This window comes from Alligator sinensis, unplaced genomic scaffold (assembly GCF_000455745.1).
Source record: "Alligator sinensis unplaced genomic scaffold, ASM45574v1 scaffold358_1, whole genome shotgun sequence".
Taxonomy (NCBI): domain Eukaryota; kingdom Metazoa; phylum Chordata; order Crocodylia; family Alligatoridae; genus Alligator; species Alligator sinensis.
This window is the reverse complement of record NW_005842121.1, coordinates 304,596-320,198: the sequence shown is the minus strand read 5'-3', so window position 1 is coordinate 320,198 and position 15,603 is coordinate 304,596.

Below are 15,603 nucleotides of genomic sequence, written 5' to 3'. Positions count from 1 at the left end.
CCGTGGGCTCGACAATTGGGTCCTTAGGATAGGGATACATCTGGGCTGCGATCGGCGATGGGGAGAGGCTAGAGGTTAGTTGCCTCGGAGTCGTTAAGGCTCCGAGGGGACGGTAAATAAGTCCCGCGGAGTTGTTGAAGCTCCGTGGGTTCGACAAATTAAACCTCTGTTGCCCTCTTAAGGAAAAAGCTGGGTTCGTATGGATCAGCAGTGCTTAGAGATCCTCACGCTCCTTTCCCGAACTCCACGTGCTTTCTCTCTCTCCGATTTGGGCGGAAACCACCCAAGCCTTTTGTACGGCTAGCAAGCCAATAGCTAGCCACCACGTGTGCTTACATTAAGACTGGCCAATAATGTGGCACGAATCCTAATACAAATGGCAGGGACTCCTTGCATCGCGCATTGCTATAATGGAAAAAGAAATGCACTATGCAAAGAAAGCTACAAAACTGGCGGGAAAAGCTCCTGCACGCGGGTTCTCTGTTGCAGCAGAACACTCCACCGTGCAGAAGAGCTACAATTTTGGCGGGAACATGATTTAGCGATGCCGAAGCGCACACAAACAAAAAACCCCACAACTTTGGGTTGTGACAAGGATCACTTCCTATTCTGCTCCAAGCATGTCTACATGGTAGATATGCCATGCCTGGGTAACATCCTTAATAGAGTCATTTCCCAGAATGCACCCACAGCTGAAGGCTCTTGGGATGCTACTCTTGCTTCAACAGCACCTTTTCACTTCACTGAACAGGAAGCATCAGAGGTGACCCTCTAGGATTTGCAGTCTGTGCTTGGGGATATGTTCTGAATACGAATATCAGGGTGGCAGTGCCTGCGGCAGAAAGTTATGCCCATGAGAAGGAATAGCAGAGGGGAGTTTGTAAACAGACAAACCATTCCATTTTCTCTTTTTTTTCTTTTTTTTTTTGCGGGGGGGAGCAAAACTAGGAGGAAAGAAGTAACCATAGCAACCATAGCACTTTCATTAGAGAAAGTGAGGAAAGAATCAAAGATAAGAAAGAAGTAATCAAACCAGCTTAAAGAATATAAAAAAATAGAAATTGTTTATGAATTATATATAAGCCCACTAAGCCCTCTTATGAATCAATTCAAAAGAAAGTAGATACGTTGAATGAATTTAAAGAATAGTGAAAGATCGTATTTGTATTCCGATTCGACACTATAAGTTATGGATTTTTTTTTTTTTTTTAATTTGGAATTACTGTTCTGTTTGGGAAACATCACAGTGAGGGAAGCGAGTTAATGAAAATCCATATATCTAAATATGTCAGACCCAGTGACGAATCTGACTTATTGCTTAAAATGGCACAGAATGAGTGACAGATGTTTGGACAATATGCAGGGAGTCACAGATTTTCACTGTGGTCACTTTTCCATAATGAAAAGATGAGAGGTTCACTTATAGTGAAAGGTAACAAGTTAAAACAAGTAAAATGGCATATTTTCAGTGCAATCCAAAGATAAACCTGTGGAATGCCTCACCACAACCCCCCGCCCCCCCCCCTCCCCCCCCCCCCTCCCCACACACACACACACACTTACTTTTTTTAGAGGAAGCAGGGTTAATATTTGAGTAGTGGCATCATTTAAAGAATCTTGGAAGGGTTATAACCCTCATCAATGGTGGAAAAATTAAAACAAAACAAAACAGGGTTATGTTATTCTTTTTGGTTAAGTACAGACAGTCAAAAGCCCAAAGCTGAATTGATTCAATTCAATCGATTCAATCTTTCAGTCTGATCTGTGTAGATTGAACTAATAAGCAAGTGAACAGATGTTCACTTTTGATTCCGGAAATACAGCCATATGTCTGCAGTGGCCAAGGGCAGAAGCCAGGGGGTGCTAGAGTACCCCTCCCTGCTTGGCTGCAGCAGACAGCTTGGGCCAAGGCTAGCCTGCCCAAGCTGTAAGGGGGAATTTGTAGGGGAGGTGCAAAGCATCTTGGGATGCTGGGGGATGGTGAATTAACTTGAATCTGGAGGGGATCTGGGACAGAAGTTCAATAAACCGATTTAACCAAAATCAGTTCAGTCTGATGTGACATCCATCCAGATTGATCTTAAGCTGTTTTTGGCCATTTTGAAAGTGGTTTATAAGCATTGAACTTCTGTTGTGTTACAGATTTGTGTTACAGTTTCCTATCACTTACACCACAGTTTTTATTTATACCACAGGGGCACATTTCTGTCCCTAGCCCATAGGTTTTCAAAAGGATTCCCCCAAAATACATGAAGTCACCTCACTGCAGCTCTGGATTGTCCAGTTCCTGCCCAGGAAGGAGTTTTGCACCTCCTCTTGAGTCAGCTGATGTTGGCCATTGCTGCAGCCTGAACACTTGACAAAACAGACCACTGTGCCAATGCACTCTTGCTGTTCCTGTATTCTCATGGATCATGGGCACCTGGGTGCTGGACACAATATAATAGAGATGCCAAGATTCATGCTGCAGATGTCCCTGGAAGAGGAATAATTCTGCTTCTTGCTAGAAGGCAATGTATGTTAAGGAGTCACGCTGAGTTCTTACCGCTAAGTTCAGAACCATGTCTCCAACTCTTCTTTTGCAGTCTTCCTTTCCTGCTTATGGGCTGCAGCAGTCAACAGAAATTTTCCTGTTCTCACCAAACTCACTAAAAAACACTGTTAATCATAAGGCTACACAATAATATTGGCATGCCACTCACATTACTTCATAAATAGCATACAATTGCTTAGCAGCTCCTTGTTTTAAGGGTGTCCTTGATGTAAGACTTCTGTTAGCATTCTGCTCCTCTGCTCGGCTGAAGTACATTAAAATCCTTCTTTGTAACAAGCATCCCACTCAGAGACATAAATCTTGCACTCCTAAAAGCAACTTTATGGAGAAGGTGGTTTATTTATTAATGCACACATTTATATAAAGTGCTTGTCGCTGCAACAGCTCACGGTTTTTAAATAAATATACCTGTAACCGACTGCCACCCAGGAAGATAGGTCAAACCCTGCCACTTTGGTATGCACACCCTGCAGTCTTCAAAGGCCAGGTGTAAGAACGTGATGTCCGTTAAATAGAAATCACGTTTAGCAAGGTGTTTCATTCTGGAAGAAAAAACCTCCATACCGAGCAAGGGGAGCCCTTCCAGGATTATACCCTCAATGTACACATGGCCTGCTGGTACGACCGATCAGCTTAAAACTATCAAAGCAATGCACAACTATCCTGCTCCACACACAACTGAGCACAGGGGTCACATTTTCAAAAGGACCTAAGTGACCAAAGGGTTCATTTTCAACGGCATAAATACCTATTTGGAACGTAACTCCCATTGACTTTAAAGGGGAGTTAATATCTGAACAGTGTTTGACCTTGCAATATGTCATCTTTAGGCTCATTCAAAATGACTTAGGAATTTAGAAGCTGGAGGCATGGGCTCTTTAGCCCTTATACATACAGATCGGTGCCTCAGCCTAAATACCTCTCAGTATCTGGGTCCTAGTGGAAATACTTCAGTAGGTGAGCCACCTAACTCTCATCGAGAGCTCTTCAGCATTTTTAGGTCCTAAATACCTTTGTAAACAGAAACATTCCTTAGGCACTTAGGAACTTAAGGATCATACTGAAGTAAGTGGGGTTAGATACATAAGAGACCCTGTCTCTCAAGGGCCAGATTCAAACTGTCCATATAAGCAACAAAACAGGACACGGGCACCAATGAGGCATCCATGTCACATCAAGAAATCTGGATCAGTCCTCCAAAAGCTGCTGAAGCACGTAGGTGCCTAGATTCCTTATGTGCCTCTGTTTTGAGCTGAAAAGATCCTTAGATGCCTGGACTTAGAGTACTGCACAAGCCAACGGCCATTCAGATCACTCACCTCGGGTGCACACAAGTGTTCATTTTCTACAGGTGGATTTGCAGGTCCATGGGAAGAAAGCCTAAGTGCACAAGGGTTCAGATAGTTTATACCAAACCAAAAATGGTGGGTCTGGAACATAATGGGTCACACCATCAGTATTATCACACCATAATGCCCACATTTCCAATCCCACCGTTGCCGGTAACCTCCCTTCCACAGAGCCTGGTCCATAGGTACCACCGGGGAAGATTCTTACCTGAGGCTAGGCCTACGGCAGAGACTTCACAGAATCATAGAAAATGAGGGTGGGAAGGGACCTCAGGAGGTCGTCTAGTCCAACCTCCTCCTCAAGGCAGGACCATCCATCCATGGATGCACCCCCTCCCATCTTCCAGGTCGTTAATGAAAATATTGAACAAAACCAGCCCCAGGACTGAACCCTGGGATACTCCACAGATACCAGCTGCCAACTAGACATTGAACCACTGACCACTAAATATTGATCCCAGTGATCCAGCCAGCTTGCTGTCCACCTTACGGCCCATTCATCCAGGACTTCTTTAGCTTGCTTGCAAGAATGCTGTGGGAGACCGTATCAAAAGTGTTGCTGAAGTCAAAGTATATCACATCCATTGCTTTACCTACTCTCACAGAGACAGTTGTCTTATTATAGAAAGCAATCAAGTTGGTTAGGCAGGATTTCCCCTTGGTGAATCCATGCTGACTATTCCTAATCACTTTTCTTTCCTCCAAGTCCTTAGAAATTAATTCCTTGAGGACCTGCTCCATGATTTTTCTGGGGACTGAGATGAGGCTGACTGGTCTGTAGCTTCCTGGATCCTCCTTCTTCCCTTTCTTAAATATGGGCACTATATTTGCCCTTTTCCCATCATCTGGGACCTTCCCGGGTTGCCACAAGTTTTCAAAGATGATGGCCAGCAGTTCTGCAATCACATCAGCCAACTCCCTTAGCACCCTTGGGAACACTGCTGGCATAAAGAGTCCTTTTGTTAGTGGAGCGCCTGTTGCCTGGGGATGTGCTTTAACTCCACCTGGAAAAGAACTTCTTTTGCTTCTGTAAACTGTATCATCAGGATGGGACTTTACCAACATAACAATATTGGGATGTTGGTATAAGTGCACCCTTCGCCTTGAGGTAAGTCCTGCATGATTTCGTACCCTTCCAGCCCCTCAGCCCAACTGGGCAACTCCCTTCCCACACCACCACCCCCCCCCCCTTATAATACTAAAGCATCTACATCAACCTCCCTCAACATCTATTTACATAATCAAAACCCACAAATTCCCTAGGAGGACTGTCTTCAGCCTTGGTGGTGCCGTCAGGGTGGGATTTGAGCAGCCCTGAAATCCCCCATCAGCACTACAGGATTCTATAAATGAGTTAACATCATCACTCACACTCCACAGGCCAGATATTGAGGTGCATCTGCCCGTGTCCATTCCCCTCCCTAACAGTTCTTTGAGAAAAGCAAAATTTGTTGCAGGGCGTGAAATGCAAACATAATACCTCGTGCAACCACACTGGAAATGAAAATGCACCACCAGACCCTTTCCCCACCTTCTGGTTTCATTGCCCAGGCTATGAGAAGTACAAACAAGGGCAGAGGAGTGGAATAAACAATGAACAGTCAATCAAATTAATATTTTAGGAGCCAGAACCAGAGGGGAACACTTGGGGCACTAGGCAGTTCTGCTACAACAGCCAGCATGTCATATCATGCTTTTCCTCAACAGATCAAGCTGTATCTTCTTATTATTTTACCCCCTTCTACTGCTATTTAGAGGCATTCCAGGACCTCACTGTTCCGGCAGTTAGAAACCTTTTTTTCTAGTTACCAGACAAAATGTATTTCTGGCCAGTTTATACCCAATTATTTTTGAGACAGCATTGTCCTTTAGCTTAAGCACCTTTCACCTCTCCCAGGTGCATATCCCTCTGGTATATTAAGTAGCTTTGATTCAATGTATGGCTGTTAAACATAAGCACTGGTGTTCCACCTACTACCTAACAGATGTTTAACTTGAGTAAGTCTCTTATTCTTCTCTGCATCCCCAAGTGATATGGATTTTAATGCATTTGGGCTACTGTGATACAAATCTGAACTGGACAGCAAATATGACCCTGATTAAAATGTTCAGGTACTAACCCATGTAGGAATTGGGGCTGGGAGTGTGGAAGAAAGCATGAATACATTTCTTGATTAAAACCCTTTTTATTTTACATCTGACTCCTCAATGCATCAGTAAATCTGTCACGGTGCAAATTGGAAAATGTGTTTAAAGATGTAAGACTGAGTGGGTACGTACAGCAAGAGCCAGGGAAGACATCCATGAAATCATGCTGAACATATATTTTAAGTGTGCATTGCATAAAATGCAGCAAGGCATTTGATATGTCACACCACAGGCTGAGTTTGAACTGAAGATTGCCTGCAAGTCGTCACCTGTGTCACCTATGAATATCAAATTGGAAGCACATTACAAACCTGTCCTTATTCCCCAGAATCCGTTATTGCTACTGAAGCAGTTTAGAAGCAACGGTAGTCTAAATCAATACTTGGCATTATTTTAATTGATAACACAATGGGATTTTCTGCTGTCTCCAGTCAATTATAAAGACATTTTAAAGGGATGCAATGGGACATTATGATATTAATAGTTCTTTTAATTCTGCTAATCTTTATTTTAATTAAACCTATGCATCATTTTTATAGGAACGACAAAAACGACATTTGCCATTCTCCGGTGACTAGCAAGACCAAGAGCCTGATCCAAACCTACTGACACCAGTGGGACTCGAGGAGGGGGAATAATTACGTTGTTTAGTTCAGAATCTAAATGAAAAAAATTAAAGCAAAACAAAACAGGTTGCAATCAACCTATCATGAAAAATAGCCGTTTTCTTTTTCTCACCAAAATGAAAGTTCCCATTCTGAGGCATAGTTAATAAAATCAGATAAAGGTAGGGTTAGTGTCACAGTGTCAGCTTCGCTTCGATGCAGTAGACAAGTTGTTAGACAATTCACCAAAGATGTGGGAGACCAGCTTCCACTGTTGTGCTTTAGGGCAATGTGCCTTCTCTTCGTGTTGATGCTGTTGTACTTTGCATGGAAGAGATACATATTCTTTTGGGCACATTAGAGAGGCTTTGTAGATCAAGGCCCTGTAGTGGAAGGCATGTGTTCAGATCCCCTCAGGCAAAGAAGGGATGTACGTATGCCTCTTCCATGCCTGGGGAGAAGGATCCTATGCACTGAAACCAATGGGGGAACAATCTCCTGCACTATTTTTGTGAAGTTAGCCCCCCCTGGTTGCCTTTCCAGCTGAAAAGGGACCCTCAATTTCATCCAAACTCCAAAGAGCTTCATGACGACTAAAACCACTTTGATAACAAATAAACTATGTATGACGAAGAAAAAAGGCAAGGAAAAATGACCCAGACATCCCTACATTACCAGAGATAAATTGGGTTTTTATTCTGTGCTTCAATAGACTGTATATTAGGTCCTGAGGTTAAAATGGAATTATTATGATTATTATCATCAATAATAATAATACTAATTCCATTTTAACCTCAGGACCTAATATACAGCCAATAATAATAATAATAATAATAATAAACATCTTAAATTATTATTTACAGGCAGGGAAATGTGGATGAAGCCTTCTGTAGAACAGAGGCTGTAAAAAAATTGAATGCAAAATAAAGTGAAAGCTCTTGATTCAGGAAAATGCTTGAAATACTAGCAACTGTTTTCAGTTTTCCATGGATTGGATGAGCCCAAGGTGGTTTTGTTGTTTGGGTTTCTTTTGTTTTGTTTGAAAATCACCATTCAGGCCAAAAAATGGAAGCAAAATAAAGCAATACTTCCATCATGCGAGCGCGGTGGGGGATTTTGAACCCTTTATAAAGTCCACGCTATTTACAGAGATTCTGAAACTGCTAAAGATGTTCAGCTGATTGAATTGCTTAATTGGCTGAAAGTTTTGGCATCAGCGTAAGAGAAAGTCATTTCCCATTCCTGCAATAGTCTCTCTGACAAACCACCCCTCGCTGTGGGAAGGGGAGAAGCCTTGAAACATCAGCTCTGAGAGATACATATTACCTCATTAATCCCAGTCTGGTAGGCTAATTATGACAATTTAAATGTCCACTTTTTCCATTGTTTTACTGCCGATCAAAACGTGTGAAAGGAGAGAGATGATAATAGTGGTGTCACTAGCTTGTGGAGTTCAGCTGGTGGGTACAGTCTCAGAGACTGCCACAACTTTTCCTCCTGAGGGAGGATACAGATATCTCCAAAGCCGGGCCTTGACTATAACAATCAACTTAAACACATAGATGTTAGGGGCTGGAAGGGACCTTACAAGAGCTTCGGGTCCAGCTCCCCTGCACTTGGGCAGGAAAGACATGCTTCATTTTAAAGATGTGGTAAGGCCTATTGATAGCAATGGAATTTAGGCAAATGCTTCAGTGCTTCTTCATGGGAAAAATACTCATTGGATGTGTGTGCACATGCTTTTATGCACGCCTAAACTTAATGTGCATTTGCCTAATGCATGTTAAGGTGATTTAGGCATATGACTACCCTCACTAAGGTGAATTAATATGGTGTGTGGGCTGACTTGGGACTAAAGTTAGTCCCAAATCACTTGACATACTCAGCATTAATGTACCTTAGCATGTCTACATGTGCATTAAGGCACTTTAGTTATTCATGCCTAAATTTGATACTTGCTTTTGCAGGTATCAAATTTAGGTGTGAATAGCTTAAAATTGCCATTTTTAAGGTGTATTAAGGGCATACATGTGTAGACACACACTCTTAATGCACCTTAAATCAGCATGTATAGATGCACCCATTATTTCTTCAGAACACTCACAAAATAAACTCCCTATTTTTAACGAGCTATCACAGTCAGTGTAAGGCTGAATAAAGCATACTCAGGATACCTGCTTAGCTGTATGTCCAGGTAAGCAATGATGCAGCTTCGAAGGGATAGGATGAATATGAAGAGATAGTAGTAGGAAAAGTGGCTTGATTAAATGACTTCTGTCCAGTTCAGTGCCTGAGGCTGTGATCAGACCCCATGCTCTGCACAAACCCAAGCTATGTCCTGGAAAATAATTAACATCTAAGCAAAGGATTGGGTCTTATTTGTTTCAGAAGTTGTCCAAGAATATATTCTAATAGTCAACAGTCAACACCCACTTCTTTTTCAAACCATTGCCCATGAAACACATTTCCATCACCACCTTGGATGAATGGCATACATGTTGAACGCATGGGGATCAGGGTAACAGAGCATGAGGTGTGAAACCACATTGCAAAGAAGATCAACATAACCTCAGTTGTAGCCACTGCTTTGTGAGCAATAGACCAAGTCATGTTCGAAGAGGGGAAATTCCAGCATCCAACCAAATTCTGTTTACATTGTTCGTTGGGCAGGTTAGACACTTCTACCCACAGGTAAGAGCCACCTGTCAACATCAATAAAATAATTGTAAAGGATCTCCCAGCTAGGAGCAGTGGCCTTTATAATGGGAGGGCAGGATGCTTGAACCCTACCAGATGTCATTGAAATGGGTAAATTAATAATAGTGGGAGGTTAGTTAATACCCACGAATGGTAGTGTAGCCATAACAACTGACTTCTTTTCCTTCCAGCTTCTTAGCTATCATCATACATATTACGAGGAAATGCATCTGACACCTACCCACAACACTATCAGTGCTTCTAGAAGCTTTTCAATAGCTAAGAAATAGAATAAAACTAAAGAATGAGATGGATGGCCCAGTTTTGGTCTCATTCACTCTGGCAGCATGGTGATATAGCTCCACTGACTGATGTGGGATTACCCCAGATTTATACTAGTGTAATTGAGAGCAGAACCAAGCCTACAGTTTTGATGTGACAGGATATTACATAAAGTCTCAGCATGAAGGGAGATTTTTAAGCTTAAGTGTACCTAATTCATGGATAGAGACTAAACTGTTATTCCATGGATGTAGCAGTATGCTTCCTTCCACACAGCTTAAAAACAGAATTTACTGCAGCAGAAATGCAAAGGAAAAGAGTACATTAAAATATTGAGGTACTAGGTTAAGGAAAGAAGGCAGTCTGGAAAGTCAATCACTCCTAGGCATTTTACAGAACATAGATGCAAAAGTACTTCACTCTGCAGAGTACCTCTGTTTTGAACATCCGGAGTAAGACAAATGATAACAAATGCAGCAGTTTAAAATATGTTTGAATGCATTTGAAAATAAAAGTGCAGTTACTATTGTGCAAAGCAGAAAGCACCAAGGAAATTTAAGGACATGCCCCAATTGGAAGTGGAGAAGGAGACAACTATGAACCTGTATCAGGTTATTTAGAAACACAGTGCCCACTAAGGATGTGCACAATGGGCTGTATATGATTCAGATTTGGCCCAATTCAGGGACAGTGATTCAATTTGTTGATTTGTATCCCTGTCCCTGATTCAATTCAGCCGAATCCAAACCTGAAGATTTGATGCCAATTGGGAGAATCAGTGATTTGGCCACAGACACAATTTTAAATGTTTTTTCTACATACCTCGAGGTACCAGGCGTGGCTCATGAACAATGTGATGCTAGGGTGGATGGAGCATCCCATAGGGGTGGGGGGGGGCCCTCCATGTGCTCAGTGGTGAATCCAGAAGTGGACTGGAAGTACTTCCGGTCCACTTATGGGTCCACAGGGGAGCATGTCCCCCCCCCCCATCCTCCCGGCTCAGTGATCTGCCATGGGGGGACCCTGGGTGCCCACCCCCCAGACCCGGGAGGCACCAGTCATTGAGCTGGGGGAGCACAGGGATGTGGGGGTGCTGTGCACTCCCCGGCACACCTGGACATGGACCGGAGTGCTTTTGGTCCACTTCCGGGTCTGCTGCTGATCGCACTGGGGAGCCCCCTATGCTCCCGTGGGATGCTCCGTCCGCCCAACCATCTCAGCATTCATGAGCTGCCTGCTACCTAGAAAGAACATTTAAAGCTGTGTCTATGTTCAGATTGCTGAATCTTTCTGAATCTCTATGAATTGATTGCCGTGGGGGGAGGGCGGTTTCCAATTCACTTCAGAGAGATTAAAGGGCCTTCTGATTCAATTCAAATGTAGAGATTCTGCCATTGAATCAGGTTGAATGTCCACCAAATCAAATCAGGGACTGAAGCTTTGCACAGCCCTAGTACTCACTCCTACCTTTTGAGCTAAAGATATTACTTTGTCATCCAGAAGCAGTAGTAAGCTATTATCCTCTAGTGGAGAGGTTCCCAAACTTTTTCTTATTACATGCCTCCTTCCAGCTTTACCAGTTGCCCATGTACCCCTATATTTTATATTTTAATCCCTTAAATGTCAATAATTATTATTATAATGAAAATTAAACCCACCATTACACATTTTTTCCTGCATACCCCACAGAGATGTCTTATGTACCCCCAGGGGTGTGCATATCATAGTTTGGGAGCCCCTGAGTGAACTGGGTACAGGAGGGATATGTAATACATATTTCTGCCAGTTTTTTGGGGGATATACAAATTCAATTCTGATACAAATTAAATGCTGCAGAATTCATGACTTGAATTCAAGCTACTTAACTCTTTTTTTCCAAATGCTTATCAATACCAATAAAAGGAAGGAAGGAAGGCAGTTCAAATCAGTATTTTCTTTAAAAATCTTCTTTAAACCATAGTGTATCAGAGGTTAAGAGGTGGCAGCTCTGTCTGTGCTCAATCAATTGCTTAGCTACTGTAACCAGCTCCTCTAAATCAGATAGCAAGTGCAATGTGTACATTTGTAACCAATGTCCAAGACAAAATACTGTAGTGGAAGAGAGAACTGAAGAAAATAAGTGCAAAACACAAATGTTCAAGGAAGAATAGTGAAAAATACCCAGAATATGCCAAAGAACGTATCTCTGCTACATCCAGGTGAAAAGATGAGGCCAAATTAAAAAAAAAAAACAACTGAAGAGGGCACAGCAAGGACCTCAATGGGTTTCAAACAAAGATAATGAATGGTCGGTAGCTAAAGCACAAACTGATCCCCAGGAGAACCAAGGTTGCAAACATGGGATCCCTGTGAAAACTCATTTTATTTACAACTTTAGCCATTATGTGCTAAAGTAGGAGTCAGAAAAGTGAGAAAGTACTTGAAAAAAATGAAGTCAATGTTAAGTGACTAAGTGCTTTCCTGAATGGGAACCTTAAACAACAACCTGGGCGTGGGGCGGGATTTAATAGTTCTCTGCATTATTTTGGTGCCTTGTCTATAATAAAAGTTTTCTGGCAATGTTTTGACAGTTAGAAGGGTAAAAAAGAAAAAAAAAACAAAACAAAATACTCCCAGCACAGTTATACCAGCAAAGCCCCAGTGTAGACCAGTTCTACTGGTAAAAAGGCCATTTGTTAATTTAGCTTATTTTGTTTTGGGGACAGATTGAAGCTTTATCAGCAAGAGAGCTATACATTGCTTGTGCACTAAGAGGATTTGCTGGTGTCATTATGTCAACAAACTCTTTCTGATGTAAATAAGTATCAATTTTTATTTCAGTGAAAGGAGAGTTAAACCAATATTGGGCCCTTCTGAAAATGTTACTTGATATGATCTTTAATTAGAACAGTAATAGATATTTGATAAGTCCCTTGCTTCTACCTCAAGAGCTAGGCTTGACCAAAGCCTCAAATCAGATGTCAAACGATGCAGCTTTTTAATTGCGGTTGGTCAAAAAGGCTGGGAAGGATTACTTGAAATTTTAGAAATTTTGAAGGAATGCTTCCTCTTTGTAGTTTGCCAACTGGGCCAATTCTTCTGTTTCCAAGTTATTTAATTGATTTTTTTATTTTTTTTTGTTTTTAGATCAGGGATGTTCAAAATTGAAAGTTAATTAAAACCATCCATCTGCAAGGCCATCCTGGGCAACTGTAAACAGCAGTGTGAAACCCAGCAGCAAAAGACAAACAGCATGAATAAAGTATGCCCAAGATCAGCCCATAAGTGACCCTCTCAGTGACTGATATTTCTCATGGAAAATTTCCAAATAAATAAATAAAACCAAGATTTTTTAAAATTAAAAATGTATTCCGTTTTACTTTATTTTCCTAAATGTTTATCTGGATTTCCTCTCCCTCAGCAGGGTTCCTGTCACGGGATGGGGTCCTCTAGGATGGCCGTGATCTCCTGAGACCCCTCGACTGTGCCAATTTGGCCCAATGGGCACCTTCAGTTTTGCCAATTTGGCCCAATGGGCACCCTCAGTTTTCTCCTGCCATGTCTTTGATGGAAAATATAAAGATAGGGTGGCTGCCTTTAAGTCCTCTTGGACACGGTTTGATGGACTCTCTGAACCCCGTGGGTTCCTGTACCCCTTGTGAGTCCTGTTTTACAATGAGTTTTTCAGGGCACTCTAGCCTTATGGGCTAGATGCGTGGCTCCAACCGCCCCTTTAGCATGCCTCAAGCCTCGCAGATGGTACTGGCGTTGTCTTGCCTAGGCCTCATTATAATTTAGCCCCTTGCCCTCACTGGGCTCTCTGCATCCCTGTCTTGGCACCAGGGTCTGTGCCTCAAATGCCAGGCCCTCTCTGGCACCAGGGTCCGTGCACCCCAAATACCGCATCCTCTCTGGCACTGGGGTCCGTGCACCCCAAATGCCATGCCCTCTCTGGCACTGGGGTCCCCATGCTGCAGTAGGCCCCCAATGAGGCCTCTTCCTTCCCCAAATAGCCTCACGCAAACCACCCGTCTTATAAAACAGCAAACAAAACATAAGCCCCTAGGCTATAACATAACACAAGCTACATAAGGTGTGCTCAGCCCCTCTACATTACCTGGAGCAGAATTTAGTCAGGCCTTTTCCCTTCACATGCTTCAGGAGGGCTCCTTCTCCCTTGGCTGCCAGCAGAGAACTGCCTTCTAGTCCCCTTCCTGGGGTTTATATGGGCCCAGGGCCCGGCCCCTTCCGGACAGCTGACCAGGTGCAGGCTAATTTTCTCATCAGCTGGTTGCCATGGCAACCTGCACTTAGGCTCCTGTCTAGCTCTTTGGACTCTTCCCAGGCAGCTTCTGGTCTTTTAGGAGCAGGCACCTAAATGCCCTGTGACAGTTCCCTATCCCAGAATTATGCAAAAGGGGGCTCCTTTCTTTCATAGAGCTCTGAGGTGCTCATTGGATTTTCTTTCCAATCCAGAAATAGATGAGGGCAATACCACTTAATATGGAGCACATCTATACATGCATTTGCTGCACAGTGACTTATTGCATGTACACCCACTGAGGTACACCCCCTGAAAGAATTGCTGCTGCCCGTGGTGCCTGTGGTTGGTCAGTGCTCATCACCCCCCCCACCCCCACTGCTGACACCTCCATGACCACCTGTAGGAGCTCCCCACTCACCCCCGGCACTGCCACCACTGCCAAAGCTGCCTACAGGCAGTTGCTGTGGCCAGCCTCCCCCCCCCCCCCCAGCCTCCAGGGGCACATAGCATTCATGGTAAGTGGTTTGTAGGCCAGCATTTACACGTGCAGGCATTAAAGCACATTTATGCTGTGTGTGGACTGACTCGGGACTAAAGTTTGTCCCAAGTCAGTCCACATGCACAGTGTTACTGAGCAGTAAGGCACCTACATGTGTGTTACTGCGCAGTAACTAATCAGGTGTAAAGCTGATACCTTCATGATGCAGGTATCAAAATTACGCACAAGCGGACATAAGTCACCATAGTTACTGCACAGTATGGTTATGCATGTGCAGATGTGCACCCATACTGTGCAATAATTTTTGGTTACTGTGCAGTAAACTAAATTCCTGCACAGTAATTGTGCATGTGTAGACGTACCCACAGAGTCCCAACCAAATGCTTCTCTTCCAATCCCAAACACATGTCAAAGTAGGGAAACATCTGTGGGAGGAAAAAGAGGTACAAATGGTTTCAGTGACAGGTGAGACTGATGGCAAAACACCTTCTCAGAGCAAACCTTTAAAAATATAGTTGGCTTAGCCTACACCGCATTACATCTCTGATATACCTCCTCTGGCTCTGCTCAACTTGCATAGAAAAAGGGGACATGAAAACCTATATTACCCATCTATTATTCACCACACGACAATTCAAGTGATGTGGTATGTTCTGCCTTGTGCTATTCAATAGGAACCAACCAGTCAGCCACTTAATAATCAAAGCTTCTTAATATATCAGAGAGATGTACACTAGCCCGCCAGGCATGGCGACCCCTTGGCTGCCACCCTTCATCCACAGAGATACAGCTCACCTTGATTACATCACCTGCAAATAGCTGTACACACAGAACACACGTGCACACAGTGCTGTGTCTGCTCACCTCACTGCATAAGAGCACTTAAAAATAATATCATTTTCCTGCAAAAGAGGAGGAAAGTGTAAAAAAAAGGGCTGGTTTCCTCGGACCTCTGAAGTACTATACAGAAAAATACGTAACTAGCTCTCTGAAAGGATGTTTCACATCTGACAGTATGGTACAGAATGAAAAGACAGGTGGTTTTCAGTAAAACAGCAGGTGCTTATGAAATTCTCGGTCACTGTGCCAAAATGAGATGGAAAGAGCGAGTGAGCGAGAGAGAGAAGTGACACTAGGAGACAGCACTAAAGACAGCACTAAAAAAGCACCACTGTCACACTCAAGACATCAGCACTTGTGCATCCTGCTTTGACTTCACTGGAGGA